The 8730-nt window shown below is 46.8% G+C and overlaps 1 non-coding gene across 1 annotated transcript; it reads right to left on the reverse strand.

Annotated features, from left to right (window-relative positions):
• Positions 1-8245: 8245 nt before the first annotated feature.
• TRNAS-UGA (transfer RNA serine (anticodon UGA)) lies at positions 8246-8332 on the reverse strand. The gene has a single exon. It is a non-coding gene; the product is annotated as a tRNA-Ser (tRNA).
• Between the last annotated feature and the right edge of the window lie 398 nt (positions 8333-8730).

The raw sequence follows: 8730 nt of genomic DNA on the forward strand, positions 1-8730 counted from the left end.
TCGCAACCTTTCTTTCACAGGTGGCAGAATTCTAGACCATATAACCTTGCCAACTAAAGCGGCCTACTCTATCGCAGTAAGGGCTTAAGCGATCGAAGTGACCTAACCTGGCTCCATCTAGAAGGGCCCTCGGTCATCTATGTCGTCTTTGGAACTCCTAAAAGAGTTTACGGGCCTAGCTCAACGAAAAGGCAAGTCCTTCGGTTCCAGGTTCGAGTGATGGTTCACCAGTAAGAGATCAACGAAAAGCAAGCCTTCTTCCCAGTTTGGACTAAAAGAAAGTAGTTGAAAACCGAGACCAAAGGAGTGTACTTTACTTAAGGAAGTGTACTTAACGAGGGGCTGTTGAGTAAGGGAGGGGTCGGTATACTAATATAAGTCTTTTTTCTTTCACGGCAGGGATAGCACAAATGAGTAATGGAAGATCCATGTCCCCACCCTAGCTAGAAGAAAGAAAGGGTATGCCTGCGCGTAGAAGACCTAAAAAGCCTAAGCCTAATTCGGATCAGCCTATGAAAAGTAGTTCCCCGTGGAAAGCGAGAGAGCTGTTGATAGAAGAGGAATCACCGGGTTGTTCGGTTCAATGGTTGGGAAGCTAAGCTCCTTAGAAAGGATTGACCGAGAAGGCGCCCCCTTTTGTTTGCTTTTCCTGTTTGCTACCTAATAAGCAATTGACTCTTTGTTTGCGATTCTTTCAAGGAAGGATCCATACGATCATATTGGCTCTATAGCAGAAAAGGTCTTTCTTTCATGGACTAGATCCCAGCAGACAGCGATCTTCTTACTGAGAAACCAACGTTTAACGAATCAGATGGGGAATCACCCACATGAGGACCAGAAGACGCATTCTAACGCTCTACAGAGCCCGAAAGACTTATTCCGGAGTTCGGGATCAGATCAGATTCGGAATCGGAGAATAGGAACTATCGGAGAGGAAGGAAAACGCTGTTGTAGGCACTAGTCTTTGAGATTAGAAAACGAACTCGTACTCGGGGTAGCAAACAAAGGAAACTGGTTCCGGCAACCGCCCTCAACTCAAGACTAGAACGAAGGTAGAGCCTTACTCTATTCCTTCGCCCGTGAGACATCGACTTAGTTGTGCATCGGTACTCGGACACCCAATCCCATCCCCTATGACTAGAAAGACAGAGTGAAAGACAAAGATTCCCATTAGCTGAAAGTAGGTCTACAAGGTGAAGACTCTCTATCGTAAGATCGTTGGCAGTCTGATTCTGCTTTCTCTGACGCCAAGAATCAGAAAAGTCACCCCTTTCCTTTCTTTCAGTCGAGCAGCTCCACCAATAGGTCAGTCGAGTCCTCGACCGGGTACTCGGCCAGTAGATCCGCTATAGCTTGCCCTTTCATCGCCTTTCGAGAAGTGCACGTAATGTCAAACTCGGACAGCCTTAACAAAGGGCCGGTTGCTTCAAGATATGCCTGATCGGATCAGACCTCGTGATCAAAAGAACCTTCTCAGACAGGAGGTAGTAACGGAGCTTCTCAGCCGCAAAGAAAGACTAAAGCTAAACAAGCCTGCTCGATTTTACTATACCGTGATTCTGCTGGCTTCAACACTCGAGACAAGTGTAGTATATAGGCCGCTCTTTACCATTGTGGTCCTCCTGCGCTAACAACACCCCGAGCGAACTTGTCGTAGCGGACAAATAGTTGATGATAGGTTTTGTTTTCCCCCCCATCAAGACTGGCGGAGACAAGAGCTCGTCCTTCATCGCTTGGAAAGCCTTCTGGCATTCTTCGGACCACAAAAACTCGACACCCTTTTGAATTAGAACTGATCGGGGCTTGACTTTCTTAGAGAGGTTTGAAATAAATCAGCGAATGTAGGATATCTTGCCCATGAGACTCATTAGTAGTTTCAGAGTGGTCGGAGATGGCATCTCGAGTATTGCCTTGATCTTCGAAGGGTCAACCTCTATTCCTGGACAACGAATCCCAAAAATGGACCAGCTGAGACACCGAAGGCACATTTCAGTGGATTCATCTTCATCTTATTCGCTCGACACCTCTCGACGACCCCCGCGTAACCGGCCAGTTCCAATTGCCCGAGTCGTACGGGCCATACAGATAAAGATCCCATGCCAGGCGACCCGACCGAATCGACCCGCCGGCTAATGCCATGAGAACTACAGAACTGGGATGAATCGATTGCTCCCTGTAGGAATAAGCTGCCTCTGACCCAGGCATCTCCAGCCGACTTTCGAAGGCGAATCCAAGTTCCTTTGTTCTCCTTCACCAGGCGAGCCCAAAAGAGCATCCATCTTCTTTGTCTCCATCAATCGAATCTGCAGCTAGCGATCCAATGGTCCCAGGAACTAGTTTTCTTGTCCCAGTGCCATCTCCTCCTCCTCTCAGGTCCTTTCAATCGATTGAATCCAGTCCCAGCCAGCTCTTGTTTCTCCTCTTTCCCCTCCCGAAAGGCTTTCTCCTCCAAGCAACCTAGCAGCAGGAACAGCAGCATCTGACCCACTTCTCGAAAGCAAGTACGAGCCATTGAAACCTTCTCTTCACCCGCCAAGGCTCCGAAAGGCAATCTATTCTATTACATATCCTCTGCTTGACCCCGTACCGATGGAAGCGAGTACGCTGCCTAGACCCGGAAGGAGAAACCTTGAACGAAGAACCTGATCTCGAACGAAACGGGGGGGAAATAAACTAATAAAATACCATTCATCAAATCAATCCCTTGTAAGCCCATTCCTGGCTAACCTCTCCCATGTCCCAGTGCCATATCTCGGCAATAAGCAGCCTAAACCATCATTTGAGTCCCCCTCACCGGAAGGAGGAACCTCACTCGAGGCAATAGGCCCAACTACTCATTATGCATCTACTTGCCAGCTAACTCCAGCAAATGAACACCCATCTCTTTCACTCCCACAACAGCGAATGGAACCACCAGCTCGTGAAGCAAGTTCGGGAGGTGGGTGGCATCTGATGCCTCTGCTTGAAAGCTCAGTAGGGCAAACTAATCCCATTCTCTTCCTTCCGATGGACAAAGGCATTTCAATCTCCAGATCTCTCAAATGGAAGCTCATCAGCATCCGATAAGATAGAAATAATTAATCATAAATAGAGTTCAGGTTCGAATTCCATAGATAATACGGATGGAATTGTCTATAATGATAGACAAATGAAACACTTCCTCATGATTCTTATTCATCTACTTTTTTTAGATTATATTTATAATTTGAAAAAGGGTTGGTTGAACTTGAAAATTGACTCATTCAACTTCCCTTCCGGGAATCTACGTGACGTTCATTGGGGCGGCCCCGATGTCTGTTCCTCGGCCGTTGGTCGAGTGGCGCTCCTCTTCTTCCGTTGGAAGGGACGGATCAAAGGAAAACAGAAAAAAAAGGGGAAGAATTAGTTCATATCCAGGGAATGGGGAAGGTATAGGGGGGTTTGAGGAGGCATTTTCCCACTTCCATAAGTTGTAAATACTATACTAATCTATTTTTGCCACCCGTTAGTTGGTGCAAAGGAGATCGCTGGCTCCCGAGCCTCCAATTCCTTTTGCTGGTTCCTATGCCCCACCCCCCGCCTGCCCGGCACCTAACTGATCCGATGCGCAACATTAGGCGATTTTTTGGGGCCGAAAGCAGCAGCATTCATTCCACCTCAATAATCAGAATTTTCTCAACAGGGCGTCTGGATATTTCCAATGGGCATACTTTTATAGTTGGATGGTGAGTTGAAGGCACGTTATAATTTATATTCCTACCCGGGTCATTCCATGAACCTGTCCCATACTATTCCGCTCGTGCCGGACCGAACAAATTGTGATTGTCCATATCTGCTATCCAGAAGAGCCCTATTCGTAAGGGCGCTAGCGCGCTACAACTATTTTATAGCCAGCTTCAAAACCCCTAAACGCCCTTATTAGCCTTAAAAAGAGGGCGCGCTACAAGACAACAGGGTTTAAACAGCAATAGAGACGGCCCGGCTGAAGAAGGACAACCCCATCACCACTAAAGTACCCCGAGCTAAGGCTCGGCGGTCGCGAACTTTACTAGTGCCAAAGGGCCGCCTCTTCTCCTCATTTCTTTCTTCATTGCTTACTAAAAAGAGTTCGTTCCTTAGTTCCTCCTTAGCACTACTTCCTTACTTTATGCCTCATAAATGGATAACCTAACCCACTAAACAGCTCTATAACATCTAGAACAAGGGAATGTCAACTTCATAGAAGATAGAGCTTTACTAATAGAAAGGGGCTTAAGGCGATAGAGGGCATTGGCTTAAATGTGATATCAGTTAGAAGGCACTGGCTTAGCAGCTTTAGTTTAGAAAATGAGGGGCTAATATGAATATCTTGTTCCCTCTTTCCTATTTACTCATAAACTTAGGGCAGTCTTCCAAGCAAGCAGCTTTATAAAATGAAGGGCTTTTATATATCCATCTTTCCCGCCAGTTTGCGACTCTCCATGCGTATGGTGCGCTCGTACAAATCGGGAAAGGTCTTGCAATTACCCAATGCGATTGCACCTTTTGCGGGACCTCTTATGTTGGAAAGGACTATATGTACAGCATCACCTTCAGGTATTGCAAAGGTCGCTCTTGATGCAAGATTCCTCCACCGATCGATGAAGTCAACAGTACTTTGATCTCCGTAAATGCCTCTGAGAAAGGTTAATCAACTCGATCAAGCATGGCGGACGATCTGCTTGGTGCAACTACTTTATGATGAATAAGTCCACCACATCCTCAAACGTTCGGATTGCATGAATGGGGAGAGATAAGAACCATCGTGCGGCGCCTCCTCCCAAGGACTTCTGAAAAAGGTAGATCAACATTCCTGGATTATCCTCTTACATGCAGCAATCGTTGCAAAAGGCGACTAGATGTTGCATTGGATCGCCTGTCCCATTATACTTACTGAACTTAGGCATCTTGAATCCTGGCGGGAAGATAACCCCTGGATGACGGCAGAAATCTCTGAATCCAAGGCGATGAGATTGAGATGCATGTCTCGCCATGTACTTTTCGAAGAGATCCTTGAATGGTTCTTCGGACTCAATCACTAGCTTCTTCGACTGACTCGTAACCCTTGTTGTTGATGTAGCTCCACCTCTTGGTCTTCTAGTCGAAGCTTCGCCCACATATTTAGAGTTCATCATTGTTGGGCGTTCAGGGGGTCAATTAGTTGACGGGTTATAGGCAGACCGATACTCCTCGGTGGATTTTCGGAGAATCACTTTGGGTGTACGTTCCACTTGAGGTCTTTCTTCTGATCGTAGACCAACCTTAAGGGTATGAGGGGCTTCAACTCGGGCCTATACCTGCGCACTTACTATACAAGTGGTTTTAGAACCCTGCTTTTAAAGTTCTGTTATGTTCTTAGTAGCAGTCGGCTACCTTTTTCTTCTTTTACTTCACATAGCTTTTCGTCTCCTTGATAGCTGGAAGTTCTCCAAAAGTATGAAAAGCTGGAGGACTTTGTACCATCCATTCCGGTGTGGTTGGATTCTGTTCAACAGCCCAAGGACTTGGAGCACATCTTTTGTTGTTTCCACTGCTTGAAGTGATTGTTACGACCACGAAGAAACGACGAATCCCAACTACGGATATATAAGGGCCAAAACTGCTAAGGGCATTCCATCCAGCGTAAGCATCTGGATAATCTGGAATGCGACGTGGCATACCCGAAAGCCCTAAGAAATGCATGGGAAAGAGGGTCGGATTAACCCCGAAAGAAGTGATCCAAAAATGGATTTGACCTAAAGTTTCAGGGTATGTCCGACCAAAGATTTTACCCACCCAATAGTGAAATCCTGCAAATAAAGCAAGAACGGCTCCCATAGAAAGTACATAATGGAAATGTGCAACCGCATAATAAGTATCATGTAGAGCAATGTCTAGCCCAGAATTTGCCGGGACTATTCCAGTGAGTCCTCCTATGGTGAACAAAAAGATGGACCCTACAGCAAATAACATGGGTGTTTTGTATTGTATCGAACCTCCCCACATGGTAGCGATCCAACTAAAGATTTTTATTCCTGTGGGGACAGCTATGATCATGGTAGCTGCGGTGAAGTAGGCACGCGTATCAACGTCTGAGCCCACAGTAAACATATGATGAGCCCGAACAAGAGATCCAAGAACACCTGTACTGATCATGGCATAAACCATGCCTAGATACCCGAAGACCGGTTTTCCCGAAAAAGTCGATACGATATGACTTATGATACCGGATCCAGGCAGAATGGGAATATACACCTCTGGATGACCGAAGAACCGAAAGAGATGCTGGTATAATATGGGGTCTCCCCCTCCAGCGGGATCAGAAAAGGTTGTATTAAAGTTTCGATCGGTTAATAACATGGTAATTGCCCCTGCCAGTACCGGAAGTGATAATAAAAGTAGGAATGCTGTCACTAGAACGGACCACACAAATAGGGGTGATCTATGCATAGTCATTCCAGGTCCACGCATGTTGGAGATAGTTGTTATAAAATTGATAGAACCTAAAATGGATGAAACACCTGATAGATGAGGACTAGAAATTGCTGAATCAACTGCTCCTCCAGAATGGCTGGTAATACCACTTAAGGGCGGATAGACCGTCCACCCAGTGCCGCTACCCACTTCTACTAAGGCTGGGCTTAATAGGAGCAAGAGACTTGGTGGCAACGACCAGAATGAAATATTATTTGATCGTGGAAATGCCATGTCAGGTGCACCTATCAGAATCGGAACAGACCAATTACCAGATCCACCTATCATCGCCGGCATAACCATAAAAAATATCATTAAAGGAGCGTGAGCCGTTATTAAAACATTATAAAGTTGATGATTCCCACCAAGAATTTGATCGCCGGGTCGTGCTAATTCCATACGAATCAGTACTGAGAAGCATGTGCCCATCACTCCAGCAATGGCACCGAAGATGAAATAGAGAGTCCCTATATCCTTGTGGTTAGTGGAGAACAGCCATCGGACCGGATTTGTCGTCAAATTGAGATTATTTCGTTTCCTTTTTTCCTTATCAGAGAGGGGCCCCTTAGCTTAGTGAGCGGGGCTTATTTAAACGAAACCCCAATTGGGGTGCAGTTGTTTTAGGTCTTCTCAACTAGAGGACATACAACTGCGAGTCCCTGTATTTAGGGAAAAGACTGTTCAAGGAACTAAAGACCCGTCGTACGGAACCCAACATTCGACTGACTATCCTGTTCCAGCAAGCGAACTTCAACTTACGTGAGAGGGGCGTTAATAGGGCTAATGAGGGGGCTTCAAAGCCCCCCCTGACTAATGGGGCCCCTATTAGCCGCCCTTCTTAGTATGGTAAGTCAGGCGCGCCTTACGTGAGAGGGCCCCTCTCACGCCATAAACGCCCTATTAGTAAGGGTAAGTGTTGCGCCCTTACAATAACTTACGTGAGAAGGGCGTGAGAAGGGGGGCCCCCCTAACCTAATAGGGGTAGGCCCCTCTCACGCGACTAACCTAATAAGGGCGTTTATGGCGCTAGCTTCAGGCATTCTTTTGAAGCTGGCTGCCAGCGCATTGTATCTAACCACACTGTGGCAAATCGATACAAGTAAACAGCGAGCATCCGACATCTCCGGCCAAACGGTTAGGCAACACTACGGCGCCTGGGTAAACATCCCGTTTACTAAACAAGACGTCGAGAGTTTCACTTAACCATTCCCCTCCTGCAGCCAAAGTGATAGCGGCTGTAGCATCCACCGGTAATGTGTGGAAGAGGGTAAGCTTTCTATGTGGATAGAGGACGTATCAACACCTTTTGCATCTTTTAAAGGATGAATATAGGTGTTGGGTCCTGAGGACCAGGATGGCCGAAGATCAAAACCTAAATGAAAAGGGGTTGATCATCGAAGCCAGGGCAATAACGATGAAGGAATTTGAGCGCTGATGTAGCTAATTTATCAGCCACCTTTATAGTCGATTCATTAGGGTCGTCACCTTCTACCCATATAGTGGAAGTATCCACCGTTTTCTTTGTCTGTTAAGCCTCACAGCTATGGGACTTCCTAAATCAAACTGCAATCGCAGTTTATCAACCACTCACAAGACCACCGAGATCTTCGACTTAGCTCCCAAAGGTCATCCACCCGGCCCTTCTGACGAGGGGGCGGAAGATAACGAAAGGGAAGTCCTAACTAAATCATAACACTATAACCTCAACCGTCTACCCATTCCATCCATCATATCAGTCGAGTCGATCCGATTCGTTCTTATCTATAGATAACGCAAGAGAGAACTTATGACCTCGCGGATGGAGAGGGATTCGAACCCCCGGTATTCCTATCAATACTTCGGTTTTCAAGACCGACTCTTTCAACCGCTCAGACATCCATCCCTTCGCGCTTCGCCCGCCCTATCTATCCGCCCGCGCGCTGGCAGGTAGGGGCAACTCTATGTGATTCGCTACGCTTGCTTGCGCCTATCGGCTGACTTGACTCTATTGCCTGCCGGTTAGCGACACTTTTCCGGTAGTACGAATCGCTACGCTTCGCTTGTTTCTATATGATAATATGCACCTTGGTTGCTGCGCTCCCTGCGGGTAATAGCAAGAGAGTGAAGAACGAACGATCCTCCAAACAAAAAGAGTGAATTGAGTCCGACTCAAGCGAGTGAGTGAAAGGCGTGGCAAGAGAGCGAGTTCGACTCGCGAACGATCAGCAAGTGAAGGACCGATCCTTTAGCGCCAGTACTGTTGCGAGACTGGTACTTGGCGGCTCACGAGCAACATATAGA

Source organism: Tasmannia lanceolata, unplaced genomic scaffold, assembly GCF_043159265.1.
Source record: "Tasmannia lanceolata isolate RefF3 unplaced genomic scaffold, GAP_Taslan_0.1 ptg000134l, whole genome shotgun sequence".
Taxonomy (NCBI): domain Eukaryota; kingdom Viridiplantae; phylum Streptophyta; class Magnoliopsida; order Canellales; family Winteraceae; genus Tasmannia; species Tasmannia lanceolata.